The 27,686-nt window shown below is 37.8% G+C and overlaps 1 long non-coding RNA gene across 1 annotated transcript in view; it reads left to right on the top strand.

Moving 5' to 3' along the window:
• The window catches only part of LOC133235269 (uncharacterized), a 364,846-nt gene that overhangs the window by 45,300 nt on the left and 291,860 nt on the right, over positions 1–27,686 (top strand). The window contains exon 2 of the long non-coding RNA XR_009732508.1: positions 25,494–25,562. This is a non-coding gene — a long non-coding RNA (uncharacterized LOC133235269). The remainder of the gene's footprint in view (positions 1–25,493; positions 25,563–27,686) is intronic.

Here is a 27,686-nt window from a genome sequence, read left to right as displayed (position 1 = left end):
TGCTTTACATAATATTGTATTACATAGATACATATATGTCATAATACTTAATGATATAATTTTGGTAATAAATATATGAACCCTGAAATATATGTTGCATTTACCTGATACAAATATATAGTCATATTAAGAAGAACATAGGTTTTCATATGATTAGCTGTTTCAGTGTCATTCAGAATAGTACAGTATTAGTCACAATTTGCAGGGACAGACTTGACTTTATCTGTTTTTATTTTTAAAAACCCATGAACGTAGACAATTCAAATTTTGGTTATTGGATTAAGATACTGTATCTAATAAGAATTGGGTATTTAATATCCTAATAATAAACTTTATAAATATATAATTAAAATATACTGAAGTTTTGTTAATAATTATTAGTATCTGCAAGAATGGTAAATATGTCAAGATGGTTGAATGTTCATAAATTCTGTCTACTGTTTGAAATCAAGAAGTGTTTGCTTTTATAATTATCACAGCTATGAAAACTAGTTGAAATTTGTATGTCATGTCCTTTTCCATCCTTTTTTGAAGCTCTCTTACAGAGTTAGACCTCCTTGGAATATGACATTGCAGGAAGTGGGTTCAAACTGACCAGAGTTATTTGCACTATTCACTGCTCTAAACTAGGACTAATCCTACAATAGCCAAATCAGTTTTGTTAGCTGTCCCATTTCTTCATATTTTCTGCTCATTCTTCTCCTAAATTCTAAATTAATTAGGCAGTGAAAAACACAAAGAATAATTTTTCTTTGTGTTCTTACAGATTCAGCTATTGTCCCTAATTGAATCCCCCAAGTTAGCAACTTGGTATCTCTCTGCACATCTCAAGACATGTTGCAAAATTTTCAAGACTCTTGTGCATGTGTGCTAAGTCACTTCAGTCATGTCTGACTCTTTGTAACCTTATGGCCCGTGGCCCGCCAGGCTTCTCTGTCAATGGGATTCTTCAGAAAAGAATACTGGAGTGGGTTGCCATGCCCTTCTCCAGGGGATCTTCCCTAATCAGGGGTCAAACCTGCATCTCCTGTGACTCCTACATTGCAGGTGGATTCGTTACCACTTAAGACTCTCAAATCCCATTTAATTTTTATTTATTTTAATAATGAGGTGTCAGGGATCCCAAAAGTCTGGAGCTTATGAATGTTGACACTGTGAGTGGCGAATCTACCCAATAGCACAATGGTTAAGACCTGTTCATTTCTGGGGAGAGGAATAGTTGAGCTACTTTTTCTCTAGTTTATACCACCCCTGGGGGCATCTGACAGTGGGGTGTCATGTCATAGCCACCCTCTAGTGATGCACATTCTGGAAGGGACTTCAGAGTTCACAGAGGCATCAGCAATAAATTCTGCCTGTAAAAGCTTCCCTAAGTGGATGGGTTGGGGTGGATCTAGACCTATGCTGAAAAAGGAGATCAGTCCTGGGATTTCTTTGGAAGGAATGATGCTAAAGCTGAAACTCCAGTACTTTGGCCACCTCATGCGAAGAGTTGACTCATTGGAAAAGACTCTGATGCTGGGAGGGATTGGAGGCAGGAGGAGAAGGGGACAACAGAGGATGAGATGGCTGGATGGCATCACCAACTCAATGGACGTGAGTCTGAGTGAACTCCAGGAGTTGGTGATGGACAGGGAGGCCTGGCGTGCTGTGACTCATGGGGTCACAAAGAGTTGGACACAACTGAGTGACTGAGTGACTAAACTGAACTGAATTGAAGATTTTACAAATTATAAAGTCATGTGTGCACTGGACATCTTCACTCCATTCTAACTTACTCCTTATTCCACCCCCACTGCTTCCCTGGTGGATCAGACAGTAAAGAATATGCCTGCATTGTGGGAGATCTGGGTTCTATCCCTGGGTTGGGAAGATCCCCTGGAGAAAGGCATGGCAACCCATTCCAGTATTGTTGCCTGGAGAATCCCCCTGGACAGAGGAGCCTGGAGAACTGTAGTCCATGGGGTCACAAAGAGTTGGACATGACTTATCGTCTAAGCACACCACAACCTATACTGTATCTCTGGCTCTGCCCTTGAGCTTCATTCACTCCTTGTTCTCCATTCAACCCTGGGCCTGACTCCATGTTTTACTCCATCTCTGAGTGAGGTGCTAGACACTCAGTGTTGGATGACGGATTAAGTGAGGATGAAGTTAGGGTGAAGGCTGAAGGGAGGCTCTCTTAAGGTAATCGATAGGGATATTATTGCAAGCATTGTTTGTAATTTTTCATAGTATTTTTACATTCTGATTCATATCACTCAACATGGCACTGTTGGAACAGCTGCATCAAAATATGCTGTCACTCAGCCACACAAAAATGTCTTTCTTAGCCATCATTGACCTCAACACTTCATATTGAAAACTCATAGGAAAGAGAATATTGATGCTGTTAAATATTGCTTTATAAATTTATTACAAGAAATAAAGAAAATTGCTATCCTTGGAATCGCTACCAGGATAACAGTTTACCTCTGTACCACTTCAACTGCCTTTGGCCTTTTGTCTCACAATCTCTGCCTGCTGTGGACCTGTGTAACTGCTGCCAGCAGTGTTTGCTTTGTCAAAGACATCACCCCCCAGGGGTAATTATTTACACATGGAAATTGGTACACAATTAGGTGTCACTGAAAGGCTGCTTTACACACTGAGGTTGGATGAATGTGGTGGTGGTTTAGTCACTAAGTCATGTCCAACCATTGCGACCCCATGGACTGTAGCTCACCAGGCTCCTCTGGCCATGGGATTTTCCAGGCAAGAATACTGGAGTGAGTTGCCATTTCCTTCTCCTTCCTGACCCTGGAATTGAAGTGGGGTCTCCTGCACTGCAGGTAGATTCTTTACCAACTGAACTACCAGGGAATTCCCTGGATGAATGTAAATACATCAGTTCATATTGAACAAATGTAAAATACCAGCTTGGATGAATGGTGAGTTGAGCTGGTCATCATCCAGAATTTCACAAGGTAGAAGAGGCAGAAAGTGGTGCCTAAAATCTGAGCTCAAACTCATTTATAATGTCCTCAATAAACTGTAAGACACAGGTGACCAGGAATGCCTACCTCATAAGACGGAATACTCCATTTCCAGATGGTTCTAATTCAAGCTATTGCTTAGTTTGGGCTGAAATCTACTCTCCTCATCCTTCTTTTAGTCCAAATGTAGCTCTGCAACCATGAGTTTAGACTAACCGATCTCCCCCATTACAGCTGTTCAAGTATTTGAACACAGATATAGCTGATTTTTGGTTTAAATTAAAACTTCCCTTTAATTTGCACACTAGACGGCAGGTCAACAATAATAGAGTTTTCTGATGTTGATCAATCAAATGCTACAATTTTGATTTTTTCTCAAAATTCACCACTCTATCCATTGCAGCATAAATATCCATGAAGATGTTGGAAATCAAATGATTGTTTCTAAAATTCCTGATTTATGCCAATTCTTAGAACATATAGTTTCATTTATGCATGAGTGCTCAGTTGTGTCTGACTCTGTGTTACCCCATGAACTGCAACCCAACAGGCTCCTCTGTCTATGGAATTCTTTAACTAGTCAAATATTACATGCTAGTAGACAAGGGGAATTTCAAACAGTAAGCAAAAACTTTAGAAGACAGCTGCAGCTCCAGATAAATGTGAAATTTTTTGAAAGGTAGTTTTCAAATATTCTGGTACTTGAAAATAGTATATAAATTAACAAATATTTAGGTGAATATTATCCAACTACTTCTAACTTCATTATAATTCTGAATCAAGGGAGTTGGGAATTTTGTCTCTTTTCATAGAAAATACTCAGTTAAAATAGATTTGCAGTCTGTGTCCTATATATTTTTATTAATTTCCTCTTTCTGAAATTTCTCATTTTTTGTGTATTATCTGAGTTAAAATTCTTGAGACTTTGCCTCAATATTTTGTATTTTAATGTAAAGCTAAAAGTAATCCTTTTTGAAAATTATGATGACAGTAAGCCATGATGAAATATTTATCAAACATATTCTTAACCTCTTTATTACATGTCTTGCTTATTTAATAACTGGAACTTGTTTTAGATAGAAAAGGATAAGCTTAACTGTTCTATGAAGAGAAATGAGAAGGATACATGTATATGTACATAATTTGCTGCTACTCTTTGAGTTCTTAATTACCAAAGCAAAGCAGTGAAAATACTTGCAAGAAAATTGGAGAGAGAACCTCTATGTTTTGGGATGATGAAATGTTTTCTTCTTAGTTATCTGTAAGGATGAGTAAATTACTTTCATAGAGTTAAACATATATTTCAAATTTTCACAAACTGAGTTAGGGGAACATTTTTAGGAAGAATCGAATCTTTGTAAGGAAATTGTGATGCTTATAGAAAAGTTTATACTATCTGCTTTTCATCATTTGTTCAGTATTTATGATCATCAACAAAATGTTATTTTAATAATATTTAATCATATTTTATCTTAGGATACTCTATATTTCTTATAATTTCTTGATGCAGGGTCTGTGTCTTGTTAGCTTCCCTGATAGCTCAGCTGGTAAAGAATCTGCAATGCAGAAGACCCCAGTTTGATTTCTGGGTTGGGAAGTTCCCCTGGAGTAGGGATAGGTTACCCATTCCAGTATTCTTGGGCTTCCGTGGTGGCTCTGACTGTAAAGAATCCGCCTGCAATACGGGAGACCTGGGTTCAATCCCTGGGTTGGGAAGATCCCCTGGAGGAGGGCATGGCAACCCACTCCGGTATTCTTGCCTGGAGAGTCCCCACGGACAGAGAAGCCTGGCAGGCTACAGTCCACGGGTGGCAAAGAGTCAGTCATGACTGAGCAACTAAGCACAGCTATGTCTTGTGCATATTTTTGTTAGCTCTTTCATGTATTTTTTTAAATTGAAATATAGTTGATTTAGAGTATTGTGTTAGTTTCATGTATACAGAAAAGTGACTCTGTTATATATATATATGTGTGTGTGTGTGTGTGTGTGTTCAGTTCAGTCGTGTCCAACTCTTTGCAACCCCGTGGACTGATGCACGCCAGGCTTCCCGATCCATCAGAGCTTGCTCATACTCATGTCCTTTGAGTTGGTGATGCCATCCAACTATCTCATCCTCTGTCGTCTCCTTCTCCTCCCGCCTTCAATCTTTCCCAGAATCAGGATCTTTTCCAATGGGTCAGTTCTTCGCATCAGGTGGCCAAAGCACTGGAGTTTCAGCTTCAGCATCAGTCCTTTCAATGAATATTCAAGACTGATTTCCTTTAGGATGAACTGGTTGGATCTCCTTGCAGCCCAAGGGACACTCAAGAGTCTTCTCCACATCACAGTTCAAAAGCATTAATTCTTTGGTGCTCAGATTTCTTTATGGTCCAACTCTCACATCCATACATGACTACTGGAAAAACTATAGCTTTGACTAGACATACCTTTGTTGGCCAAGTAATGTCTCTGCTTTTGAATATGCTATCTAGGTTGGTCATAACTTTCCTTCCAAGGAGTAAGCATCTTTTAATTTCATGGCTGCAGTCACCATCTGCAGTGATTTTGGAGCCCAAGAAAATAAAGTCTCTCACTGTTCCATTGTTTCCCCATCTATTTCCCATGAAGTGATGGGACCGGCTGCCATGATCTTAGTTTTTTAAATGTTGAGTTTTAAGCCAGCTTTTTCACTCTCCTCTTTCACTTTCCTCAACAGGCTCTTCAGTTCCTCTTCACTTTCTGCCAAAAGGGTGGTATCGTCTGCATATCTGAGGTTATTGATATTTCTCCCAGCAATGTTGATTCCAACTTGTGCTTCATCCAGTCCAGAATTTTGAATAAATTTGCACAAAATGCTGGACTGGATTTCAGATATATTTCAGCATATATATATATATATATATATACACACACACATATGTATATATATATATACATATGTATTTTTTCCATTATAGGTTATTACAAGATATTGAATATAATTTCCTGTGCTATACAGTACATCTTTGCTGTTTATCTGTTTTTTATATACTGATGTTGATCTGTTAATCCCACACTCCTAATTTATCCCTCTTCTGTCCTTTTCCCTTTGGTAAACATAAGGTTGTTTGCTGTATCTGTGAGTCTAGTTTGGTTATGTGAATAAATTCATTTGTAACTTTTTTAGATTCCACATGTAAGTGACATCATATGATACTTTTCGTTCTCTATCTAATTTACTTCACTTGGTATGATAATCTTGAGGTCTATCCATGTTGCTGCAAATGACAATATTTCATTCTTTTAATGGTCAAGTAATATTCCATTGTGTGTGTATGTATGTATATGTATATATATACATATAAACATATATACCCCATACCCCATCTTCTTTATCCATTTGTCTGTTGACAGACACTGAGATTGCTTCCATGTCTTGGCTATTATAAATAGAATTGTGTGAGTCCTGGGGAATCATGTCTTTGCAAATTAAACTTTTCATATTTTCCAGATATGTGTCAGGAATAGGATTGCTGGATCATATGTTCACCCTATTTTTGTTTTGTTTTGTTTTTTTTTTTAAATCTTCATACTGTTTTTCATTGTGGCTGCACCAAGTTTCATTCCTATAACAGTATAGAAAGATTCCCTTTTCTCCACACATTTATTATTTATAGACTTTTTTCCTTATTATAAATTTATTTATTTTAATTGGAGACTAATTACTTTACAATATTGTATATAGACTTTTTGATGATGCCTATCCCTAACAGAAGCAGAAGATATTAAGAAGAGATGGCAAGAATACACAGAAGAACTGTACAAAAAGATCTTCATGACCCAGATAATCACAATGGTGTGATCACTGATGTAGAGCCAGACATCCTGGAATGTGAAGTCAAGTGGGCCTTAGAAAGCTGCCTTATGATCCAGCAATCCCACTGCTGGGCATACACACTGAGGAAACCAGAAGGGAAAGAGACACGTGTACCCCAATGTTCATCGCAGCACTGTTTATAATAGCCAGGACATGGAAGCAACCTAGATGCCCATCAGCAGATGAATGGATAAGAAAGCTGTGGTACATATATACAATGGAGTATGACTCAGCAATTAAAAAGAATACATTTGAATCAGTTCTAATGAGGTGGATGAAACTGGAGCCTATTATACAGAGTGAAGTAAGCCAGAAGGAAAAACATAAATACAGTATACTAACGCATATATATGGAATTTAGAAAGATGGTAACAATAACCCGGTGTATGAGACAGCAAAAGAGACACTGATGTATAGAACAGTCTTATGGACTCTGTGGGAGAGGGAGAGGGTGGGAAGATTTGGGAGAATGGCATTGAAACATGTAAAATATCATGTAAGAAACGAGTTGCCAGTCCAGGTTCGATGCACGATACTGGATGCTTGGGGCTAGTGCACTGGGACGACCCAGAGGGATGGTATGGGGAGGGAGGAGGGAGGAGGGTTCAGGATGGGGAACACATGTATACCTGTGGCTGATTCATTTTGATATTTGGCAAAACTAATACAATTATGTAAAGTTTAAAAATAAAATAAAAGAAAAGAAAAAAAAAGAAAAAAAAACTGGAAAGGATAGTAAAGATATGAAAAAAAAAAAAGATAGCTTAACAGAAAAGAACAGCAAAATGTGAGTTAAATTGAATCTGCTTAACTTATTTAAAATATCAAGTCTTTATGGCATTGATATTTTAGCTAACAATAGCAACAAATTATTCATAGCATGACTAATAACCACAACACATGTATTTGTCTGTGGTCATGGGAAAAATTATAAACATCTGTCAAAGTTTGAGCATCAGAATATTAATTTCAATAGTTTTACAATGTCCTCTTAATGCAAACAGTTATCTCAATTAATACTGTAATAATTTTTAAGAAAAAAGAATTTTGGAATCTGTACTGATTTTAATTTTGTTTGGATTTTATACACAAAATTTAATAAATAAAGCATTTACTGTAAAAAAAAAAAAAGAAAGCATCACTTCCTAAAGACACAGTTTTTTCTCCATTGTATGTTCTTGTTTCCTTTGCTGAAGGTTAATTGACTGTAGGTTTGCAGGTTTATTTCTGGGCTGTCTCTGTTCTGTTCAATTTGTGTGTCTGTTTTTGTACCAACACCATGCTGTTTTGATTACTGCAGCTTTGTAGTATTGTCTGAAGTCTGGGAGGGTTATAACTTCTGCTTCATTCTTTTTCCTTAGGATTGCTTTGATAATTCTAGGTATTTTGTGGTTCCATATAAATTTCAGGATTATTTTTCTAGTTCTGTGAAAAATGTCATGGGTAATTTGATAGCAGTCATATTTAATCTGTAGATTGCTTTGGGTAATTTAGCCATGTTAATGATATGAATTCTACCAGTCCAAGAGCATGTCTTTTCATTTCTTTGAATCATATTTAGTCTCCTTTATCAGTGTTTTATAGTTCTTGTGCATAAGTCTTTTACCTCCTTGGTTAGGTTTATTTCTAAGTTTTTTTTTTCTTCTTGAGATTTTAAATAGGATTTTTTTTTTTTTTTTACTTTTCCCTTCTGATATTTCATTGTTAGTATAAAGAAAAGCAACAAATCTCTGTGTATTAATCTTATATCCTGATACCTTGCTGAATTTGTTGATCAGTTCTAGTAGTTTTTGTGTGAATTCTATAGGTTTTTTTACATAGAGTATCATGTCATCTCCATATAATGGCAATTTTATCTCTTCCCTTCCCATTTGGATACCTTTTATTTCTTTTTCTTGTGTGATTGTTGTGGCCAGGACTTACAATATTATGTTGTATAGAAGTGGTCTTTTTCCAGAATTCAGTGGGAGGGCGTTCAGTTTTTCACCATTGATTATTATGTTTTCTGTGAGTTTATCATAAGTGGTTTTTATTATGCCGAAGTATGTCCCCTCTATACCCACTTTGGAGAGAGTTTTTGTCATGAGTTGATGTTGGATTTTATTAAATTTTTTCCTGCATCTATTGAGATGATCATGTGATTTTTCTCTTTTCTTTTGTTTAGTGTATCACTTTGATTGATTTGCCTGTGTTGAACCATCCTTGTGACCATAGGATGAATCCAACTTGATCAAGGTGTATGATCTTTTTTATGTGTTGTTGAATTTGATTTGCTAATATTTTATCAATGATTTGCATCTATATTCAGCAAAAATATTCCTGTAATTTTCTTTTTTGGTAATGTCTTTGTCTGATGTTGGTGTTAGAGTCATGGTGGCTTAATAGAGTGACTTTGGGAGTGTTCCCTCCTCTTCAGTCTTTTGGAAAAGTTCAAGGAGGATAGGTATAAATTCTTCTTTGTATATTTGGTAGAATTCCTCAGTGAAGACATCTGGTCTTGAGCTTTTGTTTGCAGGGAGTTCTTTTTTAATTATTATAGATCCATATTTTTATTACATATAGGCTGAGTACATGGTACACATTCAGTGTGATTTCTATTTCCATGGATTTTTTATATTCCTATAAAAGTATGTTTTCAATATGTTTTTAATGTATCATCAGTGATTATTAAAGGTAGACTGTTATTTACAATATGTTTATTTAGCTGGAAAAGATTAAGTGATATATGTATTCTAGATTTCAAAACTCATAAGAGCCCTATGAAGAAGAGCACTTCAGAATGTGTTTAACTCATCTTTGTTTTCTGAGTGATGCACACTTGAAAAGGGTGTGGAGGACTGACATTAAATATCCAAACCATAAAATGTGAATGATTTGTATGACAATATAGACAGAACACAATATATGTCCTTTAGCTCCCATGCTAAGGTTTTTGAATTTGTATCCCACCTCAGATTCTATATGCCTTGCAAAACTATTTCTCAATTTGGAACCATTAGCTGCCTGATTGGAGGCTATAGTGTTTACCCAACCAGATCCAATGAATTGAAAATTGGAGTGAATGAGTTTTAGATAGCAACATATGAACAGAGCGGCATTACAGAAATCACACCAACAAATGGCAGAGTTGCTCTGCTAAAAAAAGTCCCTGGAAGCTCTGGTGCAGATTTATTCATGACAGTGATTGGGGTTGGTTTTTATCCAGACTAATTGAAAAAAAGCAGATTTTAGGAAGTAGTAAAATTTTAATTCAATGAAATTGAATGGCAATAAATCATTAAACTGAATCTTTTTACATATAATAGATGTGATTTTAGATTTTAAGTAATATAATACATGCTATCCATGAACAGATACTCTTTTGATGGCATATTAATTCTACAGGATGCTAAACCATGACACAATTGTATAATTCAAATCAGTATTGATCAGAGAACAGCTTCAACTAAATTTATGCCACCGTATGCTGCTAAGTCACTTCAGTCATGTCTGACTCTATGCGACCCCATAGACGGCTGCTCACCAGGCTCCCCCATCCCTGGGATTCTCCAGGCAAGAACACTGGAGTGGGTTGCCATTTCCTTCTCCAATGCATGGAAGTGAAAAGTGAAAGTGAAGTCGCTCAGTCGTGTCCGACCCTCAGTGATCCCATGGACTGCAGCCTACCAGGCTCCTTCATCCATGGGGTTTTCCAGGCAAGAGTACTGGAGTGGGGTGCCATTGCCTTCTCCGATGCCACTGTATAGGGATATGGAAAACATGAATTTTTCAAGAATGATTTGAAGACCAAGAATTATATGAAAGGCTGTTACAACAATGAATTTTCCATCTGCAATTCTGATAGCTCATTGGTTATTTCCAGATAAATCTCTTGCCAAAGAGAAGACAATCTGTTCCCTTTATGTGGAAGACTTGAAGGAGACAGTCCAATAAAAAACATGCCTGTGAAAGAAATGGGTGTATAGATCATGAAATAAGTTAGAAAAGTTGTTTATGCAGAGTTCTGAAACATGGAGGTGTTGGGTCCTGCAGAAAGGACCAGAAGATATGAAATCACTGTTATCATGGAGTTGACATGTTAGTGCTGGTGGTAGTGAGATGACAAACAGAAAATAAGTGAGTTGTATAATGTGTTTAAAGTGAAAAGTTACATGGGGAAAAATTAAGTGGGCAAGAATGATGAGAGTGAGGGTAGAGGCAGGAGGAGAGATAGGGCTTGCTCTGTCCCATGGGATAAGTGAAAGCCCCATATGAAAAACGACATTTGGGCAAAACCTTGGAGGACTGAGGGAGCTGTGTAGATATCTAGGGGAGGAGAGCTCCGAAGGAGCAACAAGGGGGAACAACAAGAGGGAAGGCCATGAATCAGCAATGCGCTTATCCTACTGCGGAGAAAGGAAGGGGATCAAGGTCAGCTGGCACACAGTAAGAGAGGTGGGGAAAGATGAAGCGGACAAAGCCTCAGAGATAAGGGGATGAGGGCAGATCATGTGGAATGTTATAGGCCATTTTAATGACTTTGACTTCTACTGTGAATATCATTAGAAGATTTTGAGCCGAGGACTTAAATTTATGCATAATTTTTATTTTCAGTTTTAGTATAGAAATTTTGAACTATATATTACATTTGGAAATATTCCTGTGATTTTTTAAATGCACAGGTTGAATATCCTTTATATGTGTAGAAAGATGAAAACAACTTGTTATTTAAAACCAAATGTGTCTATAGTTGATTCTGCCTTCTAAAGCAAGTGACATAGTTTGTATCTGTTGGTGAATAAACCTTTATATTGCTCTTCCATTTTCAGAGGTCATGTAGGAAGAGAATTCTAATGGATTACTGAATTGGAATTTGTCAGATGTTATATTCAGAAACATTTAATTTTTTTAAAAAACTGCAGGGAAGTGCTCTTTTATTCTTTGTACTATATTTTAGGCATTGTGTGTTAAGTGGGCTTTATTAGACCCTTGGAAGCATTTGTTGAATCATTTCTATGAAAAAAATGCAATCTGATTTCTATATTGTTAACTTACATATGAACTTAAGGAACACAAGTCATTAACAGTCTGGAAATTGCCTATACAAATAGGTATAATCAGGTAGATAATGCTATTGATTGACCTTCACTAGATCAAACTGTTCTAATAAATTTTAAAAATCATACATTCTTAAACATTGTGAAATGACTTTTGGTGTTTGGTATGTAATCTTGGATACACAAAAAAAGTTTTTCTTTATTTGGATTGAAATTTAAACTGCCTCAGAGATTTCATCTTTAAACTGAAATCTAATGCCCAAGGTAAAGTTTGATTCATAGAAGTAAGGAATAGTAAAAGCCTTCCACTTCCTCCATCTTATCTATGCCATCTGTGAAACAGTTTCTGGTATCTTTTATGGAATTTTATTGAGAGGGTTGCCTAGACTTTCAGGCAGCCTGATTGGAGGCTACAGTGTTTACCCAACCAGATCCAACAAATTGAAAATTGGAGTGAATGAGTATTATGATAGCAACATATGAGCAGAGCTTCTTTACAAAAATCACAACAACCAATGATGTGAGATCGCCTTGAGAATAAGCTTGGGGCAGACTGCTGGAGGATAAGAGAGCCCACGGCACTGATCTGAGCTGTCACCTTTGAGTCTACCCTAGATCAAGTAGGCCATTGCTAGTTTATCAACCCAAAGGCTTGTCAGAAAACAAAAATGTTGGTTGTTGTTACTATTTGAAGTATGATTGACATGCAGTAATCCTCACATATTTAAAATATGCAGTTTGATAAATTTTATGTATGTAATGATATGAAAATTCTATATGTGTGTGTGTGTGTGTGTGTGTGTGTGTGTACACAGCAATGAAACTATGACCCCAATCAAGATAATGAATATCATGGGAGTTTTCTTGTGACTTTTTTTGGCCCCCATTCCCAGGTAGTCATTGGTTGATTTCTATCACTTTAGATTTATAATTCCATTATAAGTAGAATCATACAGCCTGTGCTTTTATCCTTGTTTTGCCTATTTCACTCAGCGTAATTATTTTGAGATTCATCCATATTGTTCTATATGTTACTGAGTAGTACATCTTTTTATGAACATACTGTAAATGTTAATCCACTTACCTGTTGATGGATCTCTTGGTCATTTCTATTAATGGTTTTTGATAATTGTAACTTAAGCTGATATAAAATTTTTTTTGCAAGTTTTTCTATGAACAGATGTTTAATTTCTTTGGGAAAATACTTAGAACTAAAATGGCTATATCATATGCAAAGTGTATACTTAACTTTTAAGAAATTGCCCAACTATTTTCTAGTGTGGTTTTACCATTTTACATTCCTACCAGCATTGGTATTATTTCCTATCTTTGCCACCACTTGATATTATTAAGCTTTTTAAATTTAGCCATTCCAAAATGTATGTAGTGATATTTCATTTTTGTTTTAGTTTGTATTTCAGTAATAACTAATGATGTTAAACATCTTTGTATGTGCTTATTTATCATTATCTTGATGAAGTGTCTATTCAAGTATTTTGCCGATTTAAAAGTTTGCTTATTTTCTTAGTTTTGAGAGTTCTTTAAAATTCTGTGTATAAGTCTTATCAGATATATGATTTGAAAAATCTTATTCCCACTCTGGGTCTTATTTTTAATTCTTTTAACAGTGTCATTTGAAGAACAGAAGTTTTTAATTTTCATTAGTTCCAGTTTATCAATTTTTTTAGTAGATAATGTTTTTTGATGTCATATCTAATAGTTATTTGCCTAATCTAAAGTCATGAAGATTTGCTTCTATGTTTTCTTCAGAAGTTGCCTAGTGTTCAGTTTTACATTTATATCTATGATCCATTTGAGTTAGTTTTTGTATATTGTGTCAAATATGGAACAAAGTTTTTCTTTTACCTCTTCTTATGCATATCCAATCTTATCATAATATATTGGAAAAAACTATCCTTTATTCACTAAATTGTCTATGCATTTTTGTTGAAAATCACTTGTTTATGTATTTGTAACTCTATTTCTAGACTTTCTGTTCTATTCCACTGATCCATTTGCCTGTCTTTACACCAATACTGTACTCTCTTGATTACTGTAGCTTTACAGTAAGTCTTGAAATCAGGTATTCTTCCAGTTTGTTCTTCACTTTTCAAAGTTGGTTAAGTTATTCAAGAACCTTTGTATTTGTATATCAATTTTAGAAAATATTTTTCAATTTCTACAAAATAATCTACTGGAATTTTTATTGGATTTGCATTGAACCTATAGATCAGTTTAATGCAGAGTTCCAAAGAATAGCAAGAAGAGATAAGAAAGCCTTCTTCAGCGATCAATGCAAAGAAATAGAGGAAAACAACAGAATAGGAAAGACTAGGGATCTCTTCAAGAAAATCAGAGATACCAAAGGAACATTTCATGCAAAGATGTGCTCGATAAAGGACAGAAATGATATGGACCTAACAGAAGCAGAAGATATTAAGAAGAGATGGCAAGAATACACAGAAGAACTGTACAAAAAAGATCTTTATGACCCAGATAATCACGATGGTGTGATCACTCACCTAGAGCCAGACATCCTGGAATGTGAAGTCAAGTGGGCCTTAGAAAGCATCACTATGAACAAAGCTAGTGGAGGTGATAGAATTCCAGTTGAGCTATTCCAAATCCTGAAAGATGATGCTGTGAAAGTGCTGCACTCAATATGCCAGCAAATTTGGAAAACTCAGCAGTGGCCACAGGACTGGAAAAGGTCAGTTTTCATTCCAATCCCAAAGAAAGGCAATGCCAAAGAATGCTCAAACTACCGCACAATTGCACTCATCTCATACGCTAGTAAAGTAATGCTCAAAATTCTCCAAGCCAGGCTTCAGCAATATGTGAACCGTGAACTTCCTGATGTTCAAGCTGGTTTTAGAAAAGGTGGAGGAACAAGAGATCAAATTGTAGACTTTTGGATCGCAGCCATTCTGACTGGTGTGAAATGGTACCTCATAGTGGTTTTGATTTGCATTTCTCTGATAATGAGTGATGTTGAGCATCTTTTCATGTGTTTGTTAGCCATCTGTATGTATTCTTTGGAGAAATGTCTATTTAGTTCTTTGGCCCATTTTTTGATTGGGTCATTTATTTTTCTGGAGTTGAGCTGTAGCACTGAGGAAACCAGAAGGGAAAGAGACACGTGTACCCCAATGTTCATTGCAGCACTGTTTATAATAGCCAGGACATGGAAGCAACCTAGATGCCCATCAGCAGATGAATGGATAAGAAAGCTGTGGTACATATACACAATGGAGTATTACTCAACCATTAAAAAGAATACATTTGAATCAATTCTAATGAGGTGGATGAAACTGGAGCCTTTTATACAGAGTGAAGTAAGCCAGAAGGAAAAACACCAATACAGTATACTAACACATATATATGGAATTTAGAAAGATGGTAACAATAACCCTGTGTACGAGACAGCAAAAGAAACACTGATGTATAGAACAGTCTTATGGACTCTGTGGGAGAGGGAGAGGGTGGGAAGATTTGGGAGAATGGCATTGAAACATGTAAAATATCATATATGAAACGAGATGCCAGTCCAGGTTCAATGCACGATACTGATGCTTGGGGCTAGAGCATTGGGACGACCCAGAGGGATGGTATGGGGAGGGAGGAGGGAGGAGGGTTCAGGATGGGGAACACATGTATACCTGTGATGGATTCATTTTGATATTTAGCAAAACTAATACAATTATGTAAAGTTTAAAAATAAAATAAAATTAAAAAAAAAAAAGATCAAATTGCCAGCATCTGCTGGATCATGGAAAAAGCAAGAGAGTTCCAGAAAAGCATCTATTTCTGCTTTATTGACTATGCCAAAGCCTTTGACTGTGTGAATCACAATCAACTGTGGAAAATTCTGAAAGAGATGGGAATACCAGACCACCTGATCTGCCTCTTGAGAAATTTGTATGCAGGTCAGGAAGCAACAGTTAGAAATGGACATGGGACAACAGACTGGTTCCAAATACGAAGAGGAGTACGGCAAGGCTGTATATTGTCACCCTGTTTATTTAGCTTATATGCAGAGTACTTCATGAGAAATGCTGGGCTGGAAGAAACACAAGCTGGAATCAAGATTGCCGGGAGAAATATCAATAACCTCAGATATGCAGATGACACCACCCTTATGGCAGAAAGTGAAGAGGAACTCAAAAGCCTCTTGATGAAAGTGAAAGTGGAGAGTGAAAAAGTTGGCTTATAGCTCAACATTCAGAAAACGAAGATCATGGCATCCAGTCCCATCACTTCATGGGAAATAGATGGGGAAACAGTGGAAACAGTGTCAGACTTTATTTTTGGGGCTCCAAAATCACTGTAGATGGTGACTGCAGCCATGAAATTAAAAGACGCTTACTCCTTGGAAGGAAAGTTATGACCAACCTAGATAGCATATTCAAAAGCAGAGACATTACTTTGCCAACAAAGGTTCGTCTAGTCAAGGCTATGGTTTTTCCTGTGGTCATGTATGGATGTGAGAGTTGGACTGTGAAGAAGGCTGAGCACCTAAGAATTGATGCTTTTGAACTGTGGTGTTGGAGAAGACTCTTGAGAGTCCCTTGGACTGCAAGGAGATCCAACCAGTCCATTCTGAAGGAGATCAGCTCTGGGATTTCTTTGGAAGGAATGATGCTAAAGCTGAAACTCCAGTACTTTGGCCACCTCATGCGAAGAGTTGATTCATTGGAAAAGACCCTGATGCTGGGAGCGATTAGGGGCAAGAGGAGAAGAGGACGACAGAGGATGAGATGGCTGGATGGCATCACTGACTCGATGGACGTGAGTCTCAGTGAACTCCAGGAGTTGGTGATGGACAGAGAGGCCTGGCGTGCTGCGATTCATGGGGTCGCAAAGAGTCGGACACGACTGAGCGACTGATCTGATCTGATCTGATCTATAGATCAGTTTGGGGAGAATTGACATCTTATCAATATAGGGTCTTCTGACTCTTGAACATGGCTTATCTTCCATCTATCTAGGCATTTTTTAGTTTCTCTAACAGTGTTTTGTAGTGTTCAGTGCAGTGCTAGCAATGTTCTGATTTTTGATCTAGGTAGTGCCTATAAGCTACTACTTGTTGGAATATACATATGTGTCTTCACTTTTCTCTATGTATGTTATATTTGTCACATATAGAAAAAATTAAAGCAAGAATGCATCCGGATGAACACATTCCCTCCCCTCCCAGGAATGCCTGGATGAATTACTACTAGGAGATCTATTAATAAAAATTACCATTAGCTCTAAGGAGAAAAATCCTCTCATCATTCTATAACTACTAAAAAGTAATTTGAGAAAATTCAGCAGACATTTGAGTGAAAATCTGGTATAAAATAATACAAGATGAATTCTTCCTTAACATATAATAATTTTCTATCTCATCCCCAATGTCAGCATTTTTCATAGAGGTAAAATTCTCGAGGTATTGCCACTGAGGTTAGAGACGGGACAATTTTGCCCATTATCACCACTAATGTAATATCGTACTTGGTTAAAGCAAAGTAGTTTTTTAAAGCTAAGTAACTTGCTGTATAAAGTCAGGAAAAGAGAAGGCAAAATTATCAGTGTTTGCAGGTGATAGGATTCTGTACCTGGAAAACTAGGAAACCGGCTGGAAAGCTGCCGCAAACAAAAAAGAAATTTTAAAACGTGTTGCAGGACAGAATGAATATTAAAAAATCAGTAGCTTTCTTGTATGCAAACAACAAACAAAACATATGATGGGCAAAAGATAGAATATATGATTATATCATATAAGAATATATGTATTAGGATAAAGAATAAAAAGACAACATACAAGAATAATCTTAAGAAATGTTTGGATGAGTGAAAAAACATAAAATAACCCTGAAAGGTATAAAATAAGCCTCAATAAAAGGAAAACTCAACAGTATCATAAAGATTTCAATTCTTCCTAAATTAAATTTGCAACTTTCTAATTTTAAATATGTTATAGAGTTACACATTTAATAAGATTCCAATAACAGATACCAATATATTTTTTTTTTTACAATATAGAACATTTCAGGTGTATCTGCCATTTTCTTTTTTTTCCTTCTTTCTTTTTTATTTATTTATTTTTGGATTTTATTTTTTTTTGTTTTAATTTAATTTTATTTTTTAACTTTACAATATTGTATTGGTTTTGCCATATATTGACATGAATCCACCACAGGTATACATGTGTTCCCCTTCCTGAACTCTCCTCCCTCCTTCCTCCCCATACCATCCCTCTGGGTCGTCCCAGTGCACCAGCCCCAAGCATCCAGTATCGTGCATTGAACCTGGACTGGTGACTCATTTCATATATGATATTATACATGTTTCAATGCCATTCTCCCAAATCATCCCACCCTCTCCCTAGACAAGATGACTATAAATGTATATGGAAAAATAAACCAACATGAATAATAAGGAAAACTTTGAATCAATGAAAGAAGGCTAGCCTATCTATTGTATTAATCATGGTTCTCCAAATACTAAAGTCAACAGGTATCAGTTCAGTTCAGTCGCTCAGTCATGTCTGACTCTTTGCAACCCCATGGACTGATGCACACCAGGCTTCCCTGTCCATCACCAACTCTTGGAGCTTGCTCAAACTCATGTCCATTGAGTTGGTGATGCCATCCAACCATCTCATTCTCTATTGTCTCCTTCTCCTCTCGCCTTCAATATTTCTCAGCATCAGGGTCTTTTCCAATGAGTCAGTTCTTTGCGTCAGGTAGCCAAAGTATTGGAGTTTTAGCTTCAGCATCAGGGCTTCCAATGAATATTCAGGACTGATTTCCTTTACATTTGACTGGTTGGATCTCTTTGCAGTCCAAGGGACTCTCAAGAGTCTTCCAACACCACCATTCAAAAGCAGCAGTTCTTCAGCCCTCAGCTTTCTTTATAGTCCAACTCTCACTCAGATACATGACTACGGGAAAAACCGTACCTTTGACTAGATGGATTTTGTTGGCAAAGTAATGCCTCTGCTTTTTAATATGCTGTCTAGGTTTGTCATAGCTTTTCTTCTGAAGAGTATATATATGTGTGTGTGTGTGCGTGTGTGTGTACACATGCATGAACACACAGACACACACAGCCCTAGGAACTCTTAGTGGCAAACTTAAATAGGGAACCCCAGACTTGACCTACTTTGTCCTATAACCCCCTCTCCCCCTTTCAAAGGAAGATACTGGTTTTGAGCCAGAGACAAGTAATTCAGTCAAATATTTGTAGATAATTCTAGAGGCTATTGGGTTTCCCTTGTGGCTCAGCTGGTAAAGACTCTGCCTGCAATGCGGGAGACCTGGGTTCGATCCCTGGGTTGGGAAGATCCCCTGGAGAAGTGAAAGGCTACCCACTCCAGTATTCTGACCTGGAGAATTCCATGGACTGTTTAGCCCATGGGGTCACAGAGAGTCGTACACGACTGAGTGACTTTCACTTCTAGAGGCTACTAACCAGATCAAGCCCTCAGCTCTTATTGATTTAAGTAAAAGCTGCTTGTCAGTGATATCTTTTAATATAAAGTCTAAATTACTTCTAGAAGGCTTTTTTTTTAAAAAAACATTTCTTCTGTTTTGAGTCCCATTCCAGAAACTGGGGGAAGTTACACAAATGGAGAGCCCATGCTCTCCAATTCAAAGCATGTGGTTACTCATGTAACCGAAAAGAAAGAAGCGGAGAAGAGGGAGACAGAGGAAGGGGAGGGGGGAGAAGGGAAGAAGGAGGAGGAAGGAAAGAAGGGAGAGGAGAAGGAAAAATACCACCAGTTGCTGCTCCAGCAAGCTTATCTGGCCTTCTAGTCCATGTACAAGGCTCACTCATCTGTCTCCTGAAATACCAAACCTCAGCGTTACTACTATTAACATACCCTATTTCTTAAATATTTTTTCCCCAGAAACATCCCAAGTGTATATTTGTATATTAAAAAAACACTCTTCTGAAACTTTTGTTTTTACTTAACAATGTATCTCAGAGATTTTTCCTTTTAAATAGTTCCTTGCCTTTCCTATTGTGAGTTAATTGTGTTCCAGTGGCTGAAATCAGTTTGTGCATCACTGGCATGGGCTGTGAGAACTGTGAGACCTTTATCTCTTTGTTTTACCCAAGGATGGAAGTGGAGATTTTACCCAAGGATGAAGATGGAAATGGGCATGGAGGTGGGATGGGGGATGGGGCAGTGTAGTGGAGGTGATGGTGGAATTGTCTCTTTTTTTTTTAAATTGTCAGCCACCAGAGGACACACTTCTCATAACTCACACAAGGGCAGTCTGCTGGTTGTAGCTTGTTTTCAGCTCAACTCGCTAGCTTGTTGTGTCCAAGTCTTTGCAACCCCATGGACTGTAGCCCACCAGGCTCCTCTGTCCAGGGAATTTTCCAGGCAAGAATAGTAGAGTGGGTTGCCATTTCTTCCTCTAGGGGATTTCCCTTACCCAGGGATCCAAGCTATGTCTTCTGTGCACTGCAGGCAGATTCTTTACCACTGAACTGTCTAGTCAAAGCTATGGTTTTTCCAGTGGTCATGTATGGATGTGAGAATTGGACCATAAAGAAAGCTGAGTGCCGAAGAATTGATGCTTTTGAACTGTGGTGTTGGAGAAGACTCTTGAGAGTCCCTTGGACTGCAAGGAGATCCAAGCAGTCCATCCTAAAGGAGAACAGTCCTGGGTATTCATTGGAAGGACTGATGCTAAAGCTGAAACTCCAATACTTTGGCCACCTGATGTGAAGAACTGACTCATTGGAAAAGACCCTTGATGCTGGGAAAGATTGAAGGCAGGAGGAGAAGGGGACAACAGAGGATCATATGGTTGGATGGCATCACTGACTTGATGGACATGAGTTTGCGCAAGCTCCGGGAGTTGGTGATGGACAGGGAGGCCTGGCATGCTGCAGTCCATGGTATTGCAAAGAGTTGGACACGACCGAGTAGCTGAGTTGAACTGAACCATCTGAGAAGCCCCATAGCTTCTTTTGGATGTTCCATAACATATTTAATAGTTCTCTCATTGATTTATACTTTTTTGATCACACGTCCCTCCCCTCAATACAGCCAGTGCTGCAGTGAACAACCTTGTGAGATTTTTAATGCTGGGTGACAGACTAACATGTGGTACATTTGCCAACATGGCCTAAGTTATTTCCTGGTTTTAACAGGCTACAGTTTGGTCACATAACATTTCTTATTGAGCATTTCAGACTTCCCCCTAGACTTTAACCAGTTTTACTGGTCTAAGATCAATTCCCTGAGTTTCAGAGCTGCGCTTAATTCTGGCAGTGGCAAACAGGAAACTGTGCCTGCACCACCGCGTCTCTCCATATGACTCAAGCAGAAAAATTAATAAAAGGAGAAGGGACTGGAAAAAGCGTGACATGTGCAACAGGGGCGCTCTGGAAAGGAAGCAGCATTTATTGGCGAGGCAATGAAGACAAGGAAAAATGAAACGCTACCATCCATATCTCCTTTCTGAAGGGATACTGGAAAGAACTCACAGACTCTACTGGACAGAACAGTCAAGGCAATGAAATCTGTCTGTTCTCCCTGAAGGAAGAAAGCATCACATGCTTGGGAAATTGCAGTTAAATTAAATGTCAAAATACGTTCAACTGAGTTGCCTGGCTGCTCTGGTGTCATGCTTTAACTGGTGTCATGCATATCTTCATCCTTTCCTGGTGACTGCCGCTCCCATCAGATCAGAGGGAAAGAGCACAGATCTCCCACAGGCAGATCCTTCTTGTAGAGCTCAGGGTGCATCGCCTGAGGCATGTGGACTTCTTGTCCTGTTAAACACTGTGGGAAAGTGTACACAACATACAATTTACCATTTAAAACAATCTTGAAGGGTACAGTCCGGTGGTAGCAGGTGCACTCACCTTGCCGGGCTGCCACTACCAATGTCCATCTCCCAGACTTGTTTATCCTATAAAACTAAACTCTACACCCATTAATAACTCTTCATTCCTTCCTCCCACTGGCCCCTGGCAACCACCAAGATCTCTATGAATTTGATCATTCTAGGTGTCTCATTTAGGTGGCATCATACGATAGTTATTTTTTGTGACTGGCTTATTTATTTCACTTAGGATAATGTCTTCCATGCTATATGTTGCAGCACGTACCATAATTTCCTTCCTTTCAAGGGCTGAGTAATATGCGTGTGCCACATTTTGCTTACCCATTCATCCGTCTGTGAGAATTTGGGTTGTTTCAACCTTTTGGTTATGATGAATAATGCATCGATAAACATTGGTGTACAAAGATCTGTTAGAGTCCCCGCTTTCATTTCTTTTAGTATATACCCGAAGGTAGAATTGCTGGGTCATATGGTGATTTACTATTGAATTTTGGGGAGACCTTCCACACTGTTTTCCACAGTAGCTGTCCCATTTTGCATCCCCAGCAGCAATGCACAAGGGCTCCAGTTTCTCCACATCCTTGTGTGGCACATGTGCTTTGACCCTGCTGACAAATGGCTTTTTCCCATTTCTTTGCTTGAGTTGTATGATACTTAGAGACCTCACCAGTTGTTCTGAGGAACTGTCTAGAGTTGTTCCTCAAAGTCCTTTATTCAGAAGTAGATAATGTATGGGGCTTTCTTGGTAGCTCAGTGTAAAGAATCTGCCTGCCAATGCAGGTTCGATCCCTGGGTCAGGAAGATCCCCTGGAGAAGGAAATGGCAACTCACTCCAGTATATTTGTCTGGAAAAATCCCATGGACAAAGGAACCTGGTGGGCTACAGTCCTTGAGGTCACAAAAGAGTCAGACATAACTTATTGACTGAACAACAACAATAAGATAATATCTAGACAGTGCCTAACAAAGGGACTGAAGTAGAAAAAATGTAATTTCTCTATCCCACTTTAAATTCCTTCCTCTTGCCTTCTCCCTTTTTTGACACCATCCCCATCTCTCTTATAATGAGCATCCATACCCCATATGACAGTGTGTAAAAAAAATACTTAAAACTCTTGGGCTCCTGCAAGAAATGTCATGGAATCTTCTTTTGTGCCTAATATATACTTTTCAACTTAGATTCTACTTGGCAGTTACTCTTTGTCAAAAAGTAAGGGAGGAAACATTTCATTTTCACAAGGCAAGGAATAAAGGTACAAAACTCAGAGGCAGATGGAGTGGCAAGAGAAATATAGCCAGGACAGAGAGAGAGAGAGGGGACCTGCCCCAGCTCATGAATAGAGGGTGATGATTCCAACTGGCGTTTGGCAGGCTACATTGGAGCAAAGCCACACTTACTTAAATATACCATTTGACAATATTCTGTACCTAAGAGGAGACACTTATTACTATAAATTCCCTGACAATGGAAATCAGAGTGGGATTAAGAGCACCCTGTGACATGGAAGGGAGGGCAGCAGGACTTAAGCAAAAACAATAACAACAATAATGAAGGAGCTATTTATTGAACTCTATGTTCAAAGTACTTACTTATTATTATTTTGCACCTTATTATTAGGTACCACCTGACAATGATAATATAAGAGCTTTTAATTGTATAATCTTATCTAGTCATCACTATATCCCTATTGTACCAACTAGGTTCATCTGTATTGTGCTCCAGTAATAAATAACCCCCAAGTCCCAATGATTTAGCAATTAAATGTTTATTTCTTGCTTATGTAAGAAATAAACTGGAGGCCCAAGATAACTCTGTAGAGCAGCTGTCCTTTGTTTCAGCTCAGAACTCTAGTCTGCTTCAATCATATCACATTTGCATATCATTGCATCCTACTATGGCCACCAAGGGCTTCCCTGGTGGCTCAGATGGCAAAGAAGCTGCCTACAATGCAGGAGACCTGGGTTCAATCCCTGGGTTGGGAAGATCCCCTGGAGGAAGGCGGGGCAACCGACTCCAGTATTCTTGCCTGGAGAATCCCCATGGGCAGAGGAGCCCCAGCAGGCTACAAATACTCCATGGGGTCACAAAGAGCTGAACATGACTGAGTGACTAAGATGATGATGGCCACCAAGGCTGGGGAAGAGAGAGAGGTGGAAGGCCAATCATAAGCCATTAAGTGCTTCTTTCTGGAAGTAGTGCATGTCAGAGCTGCTCACATTTTATTAGCCACAGCAAGCCACACAGTCAGGAGTAACTCCACGAAGTTAGAGAAGTGTTATCCTCCCTATTACTGAGAATAAAAAGGAAACAGATATTGGAGAATATATATATTCCTCATCAGTGACGTAAGTTCCATTACTGTCTTCATTTTACAGATCACGAAGCCAATACTCAGAGGGACTAAAATTACTCATCCAAGACCACTCTGTTATGGCCCACATCATGACTTTCATGGGCCCTGTGCACTTCTGCTTTCACGGGTCTTTTTCCTATCAAAAATACTTAAAATTTTATGAATGGATTGACATAAATATGAAAATAACCCAGGCTTGACTCATTATCTTCCTTTTACCCTTTATTTTAAAAGAAATTAACACATTTTTTGTGGACTCCTAAAAGCACTGTGGGCTCTAGGCACTAAACCTATTGTGCTTAGGGGTTAAATCAGCCCTGCTCAGATAGCTGGGACTGGAATAAGGCCTGTCTTACTCTGGAGGGTTATTTCTTTCTCCAGGGGATCTTCCTAACTCAGGGATCGAACTCAGGTCTCCTACATTGCAGGTAGATTCTTTACCAACTGAACCACAGGGGAAGACCATCCAAAATATAACAATGGTCCCCAAATTGCCCTGCAACTGCAACAATTTTGAAAATAAAGTGTAATTTTGATGACTTTTTCACAAAAATGGGGGGAAAAGCCTATGTTTATGTCATTTTAGGACTATTTAAATGCCTTGTAATATAATTTAAAGGCTAATTCTATACCTCTGAACAAAGCACGTTGCTTTATGTAAAATGAGTGTTGCTGCTGCTGCCGCTAAGTCACTTCAGTTGTGTCCGACTCTGTGTGACCCCATAGACGATAGCCCACCAGGCTCCCCCGGCCCTGGGATTCTCCAAGTAAGAGTACAGGAGTGGGGTGCCATTGCCATCTCCGAAATGGGCATTGGGTAGACACTAATCTTCTGAGTATTTTCTGAATTAATATTTTTGTGATATCTTTTCTCATCCCAGTCATTTATTTTTTCCTTCAAACTTCTAATAATTTTTAAATTTGGAAATGTTTCTTTTTCCTTGAAGACCATAACTTTGACATTTATATACTCTTACCTGAAATGCAAAAATCTGGATTAGGAAGAATAAATTAGGTTTATTAGGAGATGAAAGGTGTCAGGGCTCTCAAGTTCGATTAACTAGTGACCCTTTGCTTTTGTGTGGTGCCTGACCAGTGTAGGTTAGGTTGCCTTACAAGGAAAACCAAAATGAAAGAAAGAAAAGAAGGAAAAAAGGATGAAAAATAGAGGGAGAAACCATTTTTATGAGAGAAAATTTTGAAAAAAAAGAAACATGTTTCCCAATGAAATCAAACTAAAAATACTACGTAGCAATTCTATTTGATAAGACATTCCCAGAGAAAAGATGTTAATAAATGGTGTTATCTATTTTTATTTGAGGTTTGTATTAAATTTTTGTTCACTTCTAAGTAAAATTTTGTGCCGTTTCATCTGCCAGCTTTTGATCATGAATCAAAAGTCTTAGAGATATCTTTTTCTCATCTGGATATTTTACAGCCCTGAAGATTACTTGTATTAAAGAGAGAGAGAAGAGAACATGAACCTTGGTGACTGGTAAACTGGCCAGTAAGTCAAATATAAAGATAAGTCTTTGGTCTGTACATTCATAGCTGATTTGGGGGGATAAATTCTCTGAGGTAGGATGGGTGGCCCTATTGTTCTTTCTGCTGAAATTCTTTCTTCCCGTTGAGAGACCATGAGAAAGATACAGCTTTATATTCAGATGGTCCTGTCAATTAATTTTAGCTCAATTTTTAAAAAGCCTATTTTCATGTGAATTTTTTTATGCCTTTCTTATACTCTGGCATTCATCTGCAATGACCCAGAGAAAACCAGCAAGAAAGGGTCCAAGTGCTTGAGGCCCAACCACTTCCCTAAGGCCAAATATATTGCCCTTTGGGTACATCTTATGAACTTTTGTAAGAAGGAGAGATGAGGGAAGATCTGTTCACCTTTTATCTTGATGAAGTATCAAGTCAGAAAGAAAGAAAGCTCCAGAGAGACACAGAAAGATCATAGTGCTTTGTTTCAGCTAACAAAACTCATGCTCAAAAAAAAAAAAAAAGAATAAAAATATTTCTGGAGGCATATTGTGCCCACCAGGCATTTTGTTGTAATTAGGGAAAAGTCATACAAGGCCACTGGAGTGAATAAAACTTTAGCTATATTGGCTTCTCTCTTTGATGAATTTTCTATCTTTGAAATTGGTTTGGAGTGTACATGTGTGTGTGAGTGATCATAATAAACAGTGATCTGACAAGGAATGATCTATTTATGCAAATAATCAGAGTTGAAGAGAAAGCAAATTTGCCTCAAAAGATTAAAAAAAAAAAACTCATAGAAAAGAACAAATGAAAGCTTATTTCTTAAAGGGCTTTGATTTTGCTTTGATTTCATTTTTTTCCTCATTAAGAATGATCTTTAAGCGAGAAGGACAGACAAAAACACAATAATAAAGAATTAAAGTCCAAGAGAAATCTGGAGAAAAGTGCAGGGGCTTTTATAAGAGCCCAGATCTAAAGTTATAGGCAGCTTCTATTTCATGACCCTGATTAAAGAACTGTGGTTGTTAGTAATAGTGTTTGAGAAGTCATGGAGTGTGGGAGAATTTCCAGAATTCTAGAGAGGGGTTAGTGTCTCAGTTTTCAAAAGGAAAGGATAAAAAAGAATGGTTAATAAGCTTGACCTGGATTGGAAGTAATTAAAAATGACTATTTCTGAATGATTGGGGAAAAGTTGTGATGACTCATTAATTATATAATATATATAATTATATTATATAAATATATTAACATATATTATAAATTCTATTATATATAATAATACATATTATATTATACATAAATATATAATTTATATATAAATTACATTATATATATAATTTTATTTATTTTATTTTTTGGCTGTGGTAGGACTTTGTTTTGCTCACTTTGTTTTCACTCAGCAAAAACCCATTTTCCTGAGCTGGTTTTTCTCTAGTTGTGAGCAGGGGCTACTCTCCAGTTGCAATGCAATGCAGAGGCTTCTCATTTTGGTGGCTTCTCTTCTTGAATAGCACAGGCTTTAGGGTGCATGGGCTTCAGTAGTTGTGGCCTGTGGGTTCAGTAGTTGTGACTCTCGGACTCTTGAGCACAGGCTCAATAATTGCAGTACACAGGCTTAATTGCTCCACAAAATATGGAATCTTCCTGGATCAGGGATCAAACCCGTGTCTCCTGCATTGGCAGGTAGATTCTTTACCACTGAGCCCCCAGGGAAGCCCTGATGACTTATTTTTAATGTAGAGTGTTCAAGTAAGGCCAAATTAGTATTGTTTTCTCTTTTGATTTTTCATTAGACCAGTGGACTAAGGCAGTACCATAGACAGGGTTAGTCTCACCATCTGAGGCAGCATGCAGACGGTCACCTCTTCAGAACGGCTATTCCTAAGCACCTGGTCTAAAGCAGCTGCCAGGTAATTGCCATAAAAGATTACATCATTGTTTATATTTAAGATATTTATTGATATGGAGAAAATTATATTGTAATGACCTTATTTGTTTACTGTCTGGTCCCTTTCCCACTGGAGTACAGATTCCATGGGGTTGAGAATCACGCTTGTGTTGACCTTCGCTGTATTCCTACCACCTTAAATTGTGCCCTGGCTCAACAAGTGCCCATTGAATTAATGAATGTTGCTTAAATACATTT

The sequence above is a fragment of the Bos javanicus genome, chromosome 22, assembly GCF_032452875.1.
Source record: "Bos javanicus breed banteng chromosome 22, ARS-OSU_banteng_1.0, whole genome shotgun sequence".
Lineage (NCBI taxonomy): Eukaryota > Metazoa > Chordata > Mammalia > Artiodactyla > Bovidae > Bos > Bos javanicus.
This window is presented reverse-complemented; position numbering and strand designations above follow the sequence as displayed.